The 13246-nt window shown below is 39.6% G+C and overlaps 1 protein-coding gene across 2 annotated transcripts in view; it reads right to left on the bottom strand.

Annotated features, from left to right (window-relative positions):
* Positions 1–13246, bottom strand: part of pcxb (pyruvate carboxylase b) — a 286683-nt gene that overhangs the window by 146884 nt on the left and 126553 nt on the right. The window lies entirely within an intron of this gene.

Below are 13246 nucleotides of genomic sequence, written 5' to 3'. Positions count from 1 at the left end.
CACAGAGAGAATATAAATATAATATAGTGTTGCTGTTTATTTTATTAAGTTGGTTTCTGCGGCAGCTGGCATTAAAATACACCATCATTTGTCAATTTAAGAGAAAGTGTTTTCATTTGGGTTAATGTAGTCTCAACCATCACAGTCCAGTACTCTGAGTCTTTTCAAACCGGATATTCTTTAGAGGAAATACTAATACTTGTGTCAACTACATGCAACTGCTCTTCTTCTGTTATTAGCGTTATTTAAAGGGTTGAGCTAACTAGAGGGTATAAAGCATGCACCCATTGATTGAGAGGAGCAATGATGCATGCTGGTGTCTTTATGCGTCCATTTGGATTGCAGCCTTGGACCTTTGTCGTATGTTTTGTATCATATTTTACTCTAAATGCCAGACACCTATAAATAATTTGTTGCTAATCCTTCCAATGGTGCAAGATTTAGAGTGAAATGGTTATCTTTACTCTCGTCAGTGCAGAGGGAGTTTCATTCCTCACTTTAATATATCAACACCCTTCAAAGAATTTGTTAATGGCTTGTAAGTGGAGTGTAATGTGAAAGAATGTAAAGCATCTCTCGTGGTAGCCTCAGCGGAAATTAACCTGGAAGACAATGGCAGACACAAATGAAAGAAGAGCAAAATAAACGGACATGAGAGGCTAGGGAAAACAAGCAAGAGATGAGTGAGCGGCGGAAAAGGCTGCAGTGCCCCAGAGCACTTGGCAGGAGAGGAGGAGCGGAGATGTGAGGAGAAGTGAGGACTGTCCAACACCACAACATATGGAGCCCCTCGAGGCCTGGAAGAGGAAGACGAGTAGATATTATAATTATAACAATGTTGTGCCACACTGACGATGGGCTGGTGATATTTTCAGACAGTGTGGAGCTTTTATGGCCAACAATATTGTGTTTATCATCCTTATGCCCTTTACAAGACACCGTTTTATTGAGAGTGCTGGCTGTGTGTGTTATTTCGTGCAATGTTGTCTGTCTCCAGGGGCTGGAAATTATAAAGAAAAACACTTCCCTCAGTAATGCATGTTAGTATGATGACAAATGGCCTACAGTATAGCAGCAAAATGCTCGGACAACCTATAAAATCATTACTGTACAACCATGTAATATTTCAATGCTGCAGTATTTTTCTTAAAAATATAAATATGCTAATGCATGAGGCAAAACCAATAGACACAAACATACAATGAACACAAAATGTAGCAGGGAAGCACCCATCAATATACCATACCATCAAGCTGAATGCTAAATCACTGCTTCCAGTGGACATTAATGCATTTCCCAATTGGGATTCATATTTAAAATATGTCTTAATCATATCACCGAGGAGGAGTTGATCTTTTAACATGAAATGGAGGTTCAGTTGAAAGGGACTGCATATCTAACTGTAAATGAATGAGATTCTATAGCAGAGGACATTGCCACGAGTATTCCTTCCCACGCACACGGCCCCTACCTGAGCACTGTGCTGTTTCAAGGCTCAAAGTTCCAATTTCCAGGCTGCCATTTTAATAAAGTCCGGCACTCCCCTTTGATTTTAAAGGCCCGAGGCAGGTCATCAGCACTTCAAGTGTCACCGAAATAGATTCCCATGTTCCACACTTGCGCTCTCTGGCGTGCATGTGAATAACTCTGCAAGCTGCTCTGCATAGTGGTTTTAAATTCAAAGGGTAGGTTAGGTATATCAGAAGGACACGATTAGAATAGGAAACCTTTAAAAAGATGTGCAATTATCAAGAGAGATTCAACAGCTGTGCTTACACAAAGGGTTTACTGAGGACACAATCATGTTTTTAATAATTACTGACTCCATTGTAGGTGGGCACAATTGTTAAAAAATAGGGGCTGATGGCTAGAGGAAGGCACCACTCTCAGAATAACAAAAATATTGGAAACTAGGTTACAACAGGAATGGAAAAATAAATGAGTGCAATGTTTATTTATAACTTCTCCTTTCCGGAGTTTTTCTGTTGCCCACAGAAGTGTTTTGTTTGACTTGAATTTATGATGGCCACATTTATCGTTGTTTTTCAGCCATATTTTTCGCCAACTCTGAGGCACATTGTTTACACACAAGACTTGAGGCGGTTGCCAACAATCCCAAATGCCCCTGGGAAAATCTACACTCTGTTTACTTTGCCTCTCTTTTCATTAAATGGTTCCTTACTGTGAACAGACCATGTTTTACAATTGTTCTTTGCCTCCAGTTAACGCCGCAAGCCAAGCATATACTGTACACACAACACTGAGGGGCTGTCGGACGGCTGCCCGGTGTTTCTTTGTACATTTTTGCATTTCATATCAAAAGGCTTATAGAGAATACACAGTAAAACAGCATTCATAGCTCACACTGAAACTGGTGCTGCCCTATTAGCTTTGACTTATTCTGTCTCTGCATCCACACAAGTCAACAGAGCATCAAGGCTATTTTTAAGCAACAATATTTCAGCTGAATAATCACACAGTTTAGGCATTTGGCTAACACTTTTATCCAGAACAAAGTGATAAAAGGGGAATGCGGAGGATCAGTGAGTGGCTCCGAGGCACTTCTGTTGCCTGACATCCTGGCCTTTGTTGCTGACTTGCAGTGAAATGTTTGAACTCGTCAGGGCCACCCAGCAGTCTTTAAGTCAGGTTCTGCATCTGGGATGCTGCCAAAAAAAGACAAAAACAGGTGTTTTGGCCCCCTGGTAGCTTCGCCAAGGCCAAAAGCCCCATCGTGCAAAGCCTAATTTGTTTATTCGCCCCCAAAACGGCTCTATATTACACTGCACCTTACTGTCTGTTGCATCACAAACCTTTAAGCATGATAATTATACTAAATACACCCACAACCTTCTATAAGCCCGAGGTAGCATTGCAGACTCTCATTGAACTGGAGCCAGACAAAGGAGCACGATATAGTGCATACATTTGCATATATATACATACTGTTAAAGGCATTGGACAGCAATGAAGCAACTTCATGTGCAGACACAGAAGATATTTTGTCCTGAAATATTGTCCAATATTATTCTAAATCAAATTCCTGACTGTAAACAATCCTGTCCTGCTTGTGTCAGGAGACTAATCAAACAGCAGCAAGACAGATGTTAGCTGTTACACTTTACTGCACAGACGTATGGGATGTGTAGTCCGACTGGAACCAAGCAGACTAGCAGCGCCTCGGTTATTGGAGCCACTCAGATGGAGGTTGTTTTGCAGGGAAATAAAAACACTGATTTTATTCCAGAGGGTTTTCCCATGTGTCCTGCATGGCCTTCGGGTTTCGAGTTAAATGAATCTCACGCGACGTTCCATGCGAGAGAATTTCCAACAATAACTTCCCAAAAACTGTTCTTTGTTCATTATTTATGTGTGGAAGCATTTCCATATTTACTTTTCTCTACTATGTGCTAATGAGGGGTAATGCACTTTTATGCCGTGCCTCTGTGCATAGTGAATATAAAGCGTATTAATTTTGGCCTTGGGGCATATAGATATAAGAGATTAATGGTGCCACAACAACAGCCTGCAGAGACGAGGATGTCCCTTTATCTCACACGCACACAACTGGGACTCAAACCAATGCAGTTCCACTGAAGACCCTGCAGAAACACAGAGAGGAGAAAGAGATACAGTACGGCAGCAGGTGAAGGGAAAGCCAAGTAGCGTTTTAATAATTAAAGTCAAGGTGTCGGCTTCTTTCAGCCCAGAGCGCTGTCTTACACGGAAACCCCACTTTCATCTCTTACACTCTCTCCATGTCATCGTCTTACATCCCTTTCTCTCACGCTAGCCACAGATAGGCCTGTTAATAATGTAAGTGGTAAAGCATTGGAAAGGTCTTGCTTACACCTATAGGCACTGATTTCCTTCCCATTGTCCTTCACATTCACCTGATGCTGCGGTCTGGCTACTTATTTATAATAATTCACCCCTTTGTTCCTATAGATTCCTGTTTATCAGTCAATACACACAACCAGAAGTAAACAAGCTAACATCAGGACCTTTAGTTTATTACTAGCTTACTTGTTAGCTCACTGGATTCTCAGTGTGGTTGACACACTTTACTCTGCATTTTGTGAAAGACTCCTTTGTTCCTGCTTGTTATTTATCTGTCACCATCTCGCTGTGTAAATCCCCTTTCCATTTCTCAGTGCTTGAAGTATATCAGACACAAGGTCAGCGGTGTATTTCTCTGATGTGAAATAACTGCCATGGGTACATTACAAATCCTCCTTGCAATTGATATATCTGAATTTTCAAAAAAATACTTTTGTTTTCAGGCAACAAAGTCGATTTCTCCATTGATGCTCGTGGATTCTTTAAATCGTCAAAATGGCTTCTGGATTGGTTTCAGAGGCCTGAGTCATAAAACTTAGTGTTTGGTGGATAGTGGAAAATGGAAATAAAAGAATAAGGCCAACAGCATGAAAAGTGAAGTTACACGGTTCCATTGATGTGTTGACAAGAAAACCATTTGGATCAAATTAAAAAAATGTGGTGTTCTTAGTTTATCTGAATATCCATTTAAGGAAAGAAACACATAAGGCGCTTTCACACCAGAGTACTTTTACCCGTACTTTTCCTGTTTAGTTCCGTTAGTGCCTGGAATTTTGCGTTCACACCAAAAAGAGAACTTAGTTCAGAGAACTTTTACCCCATTCTTAGTGCCTGCTAGAGAGGTGGGACTATCCTGGGGAGAAAAAAGTACCAATTTCTGATTGGCTGGGCGAATTGCAAACCACGCCCCGGGAGTCCCAGCAGCTTCGGGTGGCAGTATACGCCGTGAAGTTGTTTGCGGCCTGCCAGTAAACCCGAAGAAGAAGAAGTGACGTCAGCGGCTTCATTTGCGTAATCTTCCCTCAGGGAACTTATTCCGGTGTGAACGCGATCGGCTCTTAGTTCCCAGCACTTAGTACCTGCTGGGAACTAAGTGCTGGGAACTAAGTACGGCAAAGTACTTGGTGTGAAAGCGGCTATACTGTATGCTCATTTTGGACACATTGCCAGAGGAGGTTTTACAAAACAATAACTCCATATTTGGAATGTGTGTGCATTTGTCACAGTGGCTTTGTTTCAGATCCTTGCTATTTATCATGGAGATAAATATCACACTCACTATTGCTGAATTATATATGAACAAGAGAAATGGCTCTCTTTAGCCAAAGAGAATAATTTTATTACACTCCATTTATCCACAGGACTCATGAAATCTCCTCAAAACAGTTTATTCCGTTTAATCTAATTTTAAAAAGGAAGGATTTCCTCGACATCCATTCATCGGATTGACTCTACACACAAGTTTCTACTGACTATTATGTGTGTTATCAAGACTTGAATTGTCTTTTTATTTGCATTTTTCACAGCTGCCTTCTTTGAAAGTACATTCATTCATTTATTTGGTCTCATGCTGACATATGAAGCTGATATGGCTGACATACGTAAACAATTGTCCAAATACAACATAAGGATAGGGATTCTCTGTTGGATTCTCACAATGAGCAACCAATCTCTCATTGTACATACTCACTGGATCTATTGCTATTATATAAATATTGATCAGTGCAGCTTTGAGGGGAATGAATTATGTTGTTTTTGTACAGTATATCATGGTCTGAATGACAGATCGTGGCTCTTGCTGAACTACGTTGTTTTGGTTAAATTAGCCATTCAGGTTTACAATGTAGCCATTACTCTTCGAAATATATTTAGTTATTGTAAAAATTATACACAGTTTTTTCAAATTCATCTCAGAATACATCTCTCAAGCTTAGTTTTTACTAGTTTGGTAAAATCCAATTGAAAATATGTTAATCTTGGCAAGATTTAAGCCAGACTAAACAGTGAATGTTAAGAAAATAAATGACTCACTGATTCGTCCCAATGTTGCAATATGTTGTAAATATAAAGTCTTTGTGAATGTTCCAGTAGATTGCTGCCTGCTTCCTTATTTAAAAAGAATCACTTGTAAATAGAAGGGGCTTGAGTAGAGGGTCTCTGGTGGTTTCAAGCAATGACTGATCCTTAAAACGTTCTTAAAGTAATGTAGCTTGGTAATGGCCCAACTCCTCAGGCTCCTTAAGTGGACCCAAGACCAGATTTCACACCAACTTATAACAACAGTGAAATCTCTCCAAGAAGCTCTCTATGCCATTAAGTACATCTTGTCTTATCCCATGTTCCCAGGATGGACTCCTCCACTAAGCCTCATTTATCTCCCTTTCCTCTCCCTAACCTTTCCCACGGCTTTCCCCCAACTGTCATTCCCAGTTTATTTGGCCTCTTTCCTTGTCAGGTGTTGTTTATGTATGGAGTTGAAGGAGAAAGCACACATGCACTGGAAGCTAATGTATGGAGAGGAAACAGCGAGACAACATGCTCCTCCTGCAGGATGCACAGACAGAAAGTGACAGCAATATCTGAGCTCATACTGATAGCATAGCAATTAGAGAGGCAGAGGAGCAGACAGAGAGGCAGAGGCACAGAGAGGTAAAGAGAGTAATAAAGGGAAGGAGACAGAACAACACACAGAGATGAGGAGAGAAGAGAATATAAGTGCCATGTTAATGTTTGAAGTCGAGCCGTGCGGATGACTGCGGGCAGGGAGAGCGGTGGCGAGGTGAGATGAGAAGTAAGGGAAGGAAGCGAGGCAGGGAGGACGGAGAGAATAAAGTTTGTTTTACGGTCATTGTTGCAGGCAAGCTCCAAAATGATATAAAACTACTGCTTTGGAATGGACATCATTAAAACGTTATACTGTTGTTTTTAGCCTTTTCATATGGTCTAGCTGTATTACAGGATACAAACTGGATGAGGCCAAGATCAAAACTCACCCTCACGACCCATTTCAACCGTTTGAGTTTCCAAGAAGACTTTAGGGTTGGGAAAGCACACCAAAGCGAGACAAACCAAAATCAAATTCTACTTTAAATAAGAAATGCACCGATATTGGGCAGACACAAATATCTGGATCGGGATGTGATAATTGGGGCAAATAATATGCATTATATACTACAATATGAATACATGTTTAGACCCATATGCTGCTGCATTTAAAACAAATATTTCCATCATTTTTGTTTTTACCAAGGTGATGGTTAATACGGAACAATCCAGTAAAATAATATCTACATGTAGGTATTTATTTGTTATATTTAGTTTTAGTCAAGCCTGATGTTGCCTTAGAGTCTGTTGCATCATTACTTCCAATACAACTTTAACTTATTTGACACAGTATCTAGTGCATACTTTAAAACTTGGTCACTAGTTTTAATCTCAAAAGCATCCTCCTACTTTTTCCTTCCATGGCTAAATGCGTAAGTGGGTTGACTCCCAAGGAATTTGTTGACGGTTTATTTGAAGCAACTGAAAGATCTGGCCATCTCTAGGATTTAATTACTCATGTCCTTTTGACATGTCAAATGCTTGTCCGTATAATGTAACTGCATTCACTGAATTAAAATCTGGCATGGTGAGGCCCCTGAACCAGCATGTTCACAACCATTTTATTCAGGAAAATGGTTGTCTATTCTTACTTCAGCTACACTGTAAATTATTACCATGATTTCACAATATTTAGCTGTAATATTTTACAATAAATTACTGTTTTACCACTTTACAGTCTTTACCTGTAATGTTCACAATATAATACTGTAATTTTACAGTGAAATCAATGCAGGCACAGTTAATTACTGTGACATTTACAGGATAAATTATTACCAGGATTTCACAACATGTTACTGTATTATTTCACTGTAAAATACTGTATTCAGACCATCCTCTGTGATAACAACAAATGACGTGAACCGCGCTGCATTGTGGGATCGCAAAAGGTTTCAAACGGCAAGTAACTGCTACGGTAATTCAACGCATTTTGTTTACTTAAATGAAAATGTGTGCTTTTATTTAGACTTGCTCCAGTTTTGTTTAATGTGATTGCAGACAGTGTGAAATATCTGGTGGTGTTGTCTATTGCACCAGACTGCGACATTATTGTCCCTGATATTTTTTCTTATAACATTTGAAATGTGTATATGTTAATGTGTTTTTTCTCTGATCCCAGGTTTCACATTGCTGTGTTGCGACCAATTTGAGACGCATGCAAAACCAAAGGCTGCCCCCGTCCAAAGAAGAGAGGTAAACATTGTTAGAAAAAAATAAAATGGTGCAGCTTTTACCTAAATTGAAAGGGGCACCGCTGCATGTGCCTTAAAATAAACGATGCAACATATAAATCTATGTAAAATTGAAAGTTGTTGTCTTGGCTTATTGTTTTCAGGTGCTTCCTGGGCATTAACCCTGAGACGGCCTCGAAAGCCAAGAAGAAGCGTGGCGTTATAAACCCTGATGTCAGCACATTCTTTAGAAAACTCCTTGACTTCGAGTGGATGTCTTTGTAGACATGTCCAGGACTAATGTAAGACACAGTCTGTAGAAAGTTTCATGTGAAATGTACTTTGCACTTGAATGGAGGAATAAAAATGGGTATTTTCTTTGTTTTTCTTGGTTGATTGAGCAGATTCAAATGTGTAGTTATGGTAAAATCCCAGTCAACTAGTCACATTTACAATATATTATAGTATTATTTAAATTGTTATATTTACAGTAAATTACTGGCTACTGTGTTGCATTAGTTTTACAGTAAAAGTGTGAAAATACAGGTAATTACTGTAATTTATGCACAGCAAGCTACCATAATACCACAGCTCTGTACTGCTGTATCACAGTAATTCCATGGGCATGGCAACTGTAAAGTCACAGTATGTAGTTGTACTTTTATTCTAAATCCATGCAACTAGTAGCCAGTAATTTACTGTACATTTACAGCAAAAGATTTTACAGTGTAGGATTCAACATTTATTTGTATTTCTTAAAAAAAAGGCATCAATAGGATATATTTTCCATGTATTCATTATCACGGTCAGCATTTAGGATGATCTGCCCTAAGTGAGAAAAACACCTGAATATATCATTTCCTGTCTGGCATAACAAATAATTGTATGGCTTTCAATTGGATTAGGAAGTAAAAGCAATCCATTGGTAAAGAAATTTGGCCAGTTATCGAAATTACTAACAGGATGATATCTTAGTAGAACACCTCAGCTTTTTAATTCACATAGAACTCAAATCATACACATAAGCAAAACACATGCTTTGAAAAAAAGCAATATTAAATACATTTTCATAAATCCACGGCTGCAGAGGAAACAACCTTGCAGTATAAATGCTATATTGACATTTTTCTTCTTCTGGATATTGTGAAAAGATGTTGCTTTTGCAGTGATTTAATGTCTATCTTCATTCTTCCTGACTTGAATTGGAGCATTTTACAGTGTTGTTGTGAAAGAGACTTTTGGACTTTCTTTGCACTTGGACAAAAAAAAATGTGTGAAAAGGACTCCTACTGCAGCTGTTGAGAATTCACATTCTTTTTGAAGCAGCCCATGCACACAATTGCCCCATACAATCCTCTTACATCCACAAAGTCCATTGTCTTCAGAGGCTGAGATAAACTGGCTGGATGTCAATGGTTTAGTCATGCAATATCGCTGGTTTGGCTCCACCCAGGAGACAGGAGAGCTAGCCAAAGGATGGGAAAGGACGTGGACTGCCAACTAGTGTCATGTAAAGTGGGAGGTGTTTGGTAACGTGGTCAAACAGGACAAGGCCGGGATGCAACATGAAGTATGAGTCTTATATGCTGCAGGTATGAGTCCTAAAACCCTAAAATTACTCATATCACCACTTCCAGTTCCCTTTAATTGAAGTGAATGTTTTTTTAAGGTCTGTGTTTAAAACAAGCTTAAGAAATGTTCAGGAGGTGAAATACGGCAATAAATAGCCCACTGAATGGGCTATTGCTAACGAGTGACTAAACGAGACGACTAAAGGTCATCACGCTGAACGTTAGCCACCTTTAGCTAAGCGGTGGTGATAATGTCATGGGACCGTGTTGTAGTTCCTTATAGCCTAACATTAGCTTTGTACTTCTGGAGATTGAATTTGCTTGCTTCGAAAACTACAAACTGATGTTAATATGTGGAGATTACCCTGCTGAACAAACCAAGTATTGTAAACCTGTGTTTGCCATAGATCTTGTTTTCTGCAATATTTAAATATCCAATTTAAAAATCTCATTAGTTTTTGTCGAGGCAACCAGGGAGATGCTAACTTCCAAGTTGGCCTACAAAAATATGTCACCCACAGCTCTGTTGTGTTTGAGTTTGATTTCACTGTCAAATGTCTGTTTTCCTCCTGTCTATTAGACTAGACAGATGATTTCTTCTGGGTTGGATGATAAGGTTGATCTGAATTTTGGATTGCAGAAATCTGTGCGTAGTGTAAATATATGTATATATGATATATGCATGTAATTTATGCATGTGTGCCCATGCTTTTCCCTCAGCCCCCCCGAGTGCTTCCTGTAGATCATCATTCCCTTACTGGATTATTGAAGACACCAAAAGGTCACACAAGTGTTACTATTGGCTCACAGCAAGAGGCGCCTCACATTGATCTGCTTTTATATTGACCATGATTACATCGATTCAGAAACCGATGCCTGTAGTGGATCGTTACGGAGACTTCCTCGCACTTCACTATCACACATAAAGTACAGATACCAAAGCAGTTTCCCTTGGTTTTAAATCATTACTGAAAGCTCCCCTGTGAGTTATCGGCTGCGCTGTGATGAATTTCTCCAGCCGACCTGATTGGTGACCAATACGCTGACAGACAGGCATTATTGGTCTCACTTTAATCAAAAGTCATTCCTCGTCTTCTCAAACAAGTCCTTCCAAAAGCTAGAACATGAGAGCCAAGACCAATCCATTTTCATTTGCAGAGTTTACTAGGGATATCTTGCCTTCGTGAAGAACAGCATTAAATTTGGTGTGATTTTATAGCCTTTTAAGCAAGATGTGATTGTAGTTTACGCTCTTTTTCTTACCTACAGTAGGTTTATTTTAAAGACAAACAACCATGAGCCAACCAAGGTATCTGTACATAATAAACGTTCTATCAAGAAAAAGTGAATATATACAAATGGTCAAATAAACGTCCTGACTTCCTTACCTTAGTAATGTTAGAACGGCAAAGTAAACTCAATTTTGATGTGATTTGTTGGCCTTTTAAGCTACATTTGATTCTCTTTTGGCCTTTTTGTTCTATCCCAGGTGTACAAAGAAACAACCTGAACTTTCTATCTCAAGAAAACATGGACATATACAGTCAAATAAACTTCCAGACTGTCGCCTCTGTTTTGGCCACCTTGCAGGTTTTGCTGACATTTTATTGTGTGGCTTTGTTCGACATGCGCTTGTCCAGAGTTTGCCTGGCATACACAGCTCGATTACCTGAATCCAAAATACAACCACTCCACGCCTCTCCCTCTTTTTCAATTTTCCTCCTATCCTTTCAATTTCACCTTCATGTCCTGTCTCTGTACAGGCTCTATTTTTCCTCATCTCACAAAACTATTATCTACATCTCTCTCCCTTTTCCTCCAGCTTTGAGTCCCCAAGGCATTCCTGGCGCTATTTACCCTTTTATTCTTACTTTATGTAAACTCTTTCATTTCTCCTTTCCTTTCTTCCTCTGACTCTGAGTGCTTATTTTTCCTTCTGTCCTCCTTATTCCTCTAATCATTATCCTTTTCTGGCATCTTAGACCACCAACAGTGCAATAACAGTCCATGGCTCGAAATGTGTTTGCATGTGCGTAACAAAAACCATCCTTCATAACAAAACCATATTCATTATTAAGTACCAACTACTTTGACACTATAAAAGACACACTCACACACAGCGGCTCCCACAAAAGCCTTCCTTTCAGTCCTTTTCATCAAAAGGCTAATTTTTTTTTTATACCCGACTAAATTGGCTTCTCCTTCGAATCCTCTCAGCGTGTGTGTAAGTGTGTGTGCTCCAGACGGTGGTATAATGACCCTAATGAGCAATAGAAGATCTGTGCTGCTCTTCCTTTTTTCCTCCTTTTCTCCCTTTTTCTCGCTCTCAGAATTTTCCATCAATTATCACCCATTCTGCCTTGCCTCCTTCTCCTCCGAACACTCTCATGTTCCTCTCTGTTCACACTCTCCTTGCATTTCCTCTTATTTCCACTCTTTCCCGTCGTCTACTCTCATCTCCCCTCCACTCCTGTGTTTTTCTTACGTCTCCTCCCCTCATGTCACAATTCACCTAACGCTTGAGTCCTCTTCTTTCCCTCACAAATCTCTTTTTCTCCTCCCATCACATATTCTCTCATTACACAGTCCCTTATAATTTCCTTGTCAGACAACTCCACTCACCTCCCCTCCTTCCTTTTCATGAAAAAGTGTGTAAAAAGAACAGCTTTAAGTGTCCCAGCTGCTCAAAATGGTTAGCCTAAAATGTTCGTGTTGTGTCGCAAACACATACACGGAATAAAATCATACTCTCAGGAAGTAAATACATGGACGCAGATGCCAGCTTACTGCCCACACATACACACACAGTCACTCTTATCGCTCATGCAGTATTAAACATCAGTGCAACCATTAGAGTCAGTGGCAACCAGATGTCTGTGACTGCACTACAAGCTGTTTGGGGGCTTTGGAGGTGGAATGGACACACACACATTGGTACAGTACACAAGCTGTCCAAATTTGGATGACCCTTCAGCCGTGGCACATACAGGTTCATACAAGATGGGATACTTCTGCTTTAAATAAACAAAATGTCCAGATATGGTCGGACGGACACCAAAGAAACCCACTCACAGCCATTCTGACAATATGAACACACACTTATGTTCCAGATTTCTCCGCCTACATGATTCAGAAGACAACTAGTGATGTCTCAACAGTAAAAATAGAGGCTTAGTACAGCCATGAGAGAACAACCGCAAACATGACAACGCGGCCCTGTTCCAGGAACATTCTCAATGTTTCATCACCTTGGGGAAACTGCTGAATTTGAGGTTTAAATATAGAAAGCTTGGTGAGTGTCCTCATTGAGCTTAAAATGCATCCTAACTGCTCCTCTATCTGGTTTTTTAAATATTTAAAGACTCATATATTTACAAATACACAGGTCAAATACAGCCAGTGTGCAAGATCATTGAAAAGAAATGTCCATTGACTAAGTTAGCTGAGAGGTTTGCTGTTGAATATTTAAAAAAATGACGTCTTAAGTCCGTACTTAAAGTGGACCTATCATGCTATATTTGAATAATATATTGTAGGGCCATACCTATACAAAACATGTCT

The sequence above is a fragment of the Trematomus bernacchii genome, unplaced genomic scaffold, assembly GCF_902827165.1.
Source record: "Trematomus bernacchii unplaced genomic scaffold, fTreBer1.1, whole genome shotgun sequence".
Lineage (NCBI taxonomy): Eukaryota > Metazoa > Chordata > Actinopteri > Perciformes > Nototheniidae > Trematomus > Trematomus bernacchii.
Note: the sequence above shows the minus strand (reverse complement) of the source record. Positions and strands in the feature narration are given on the sequence as shown.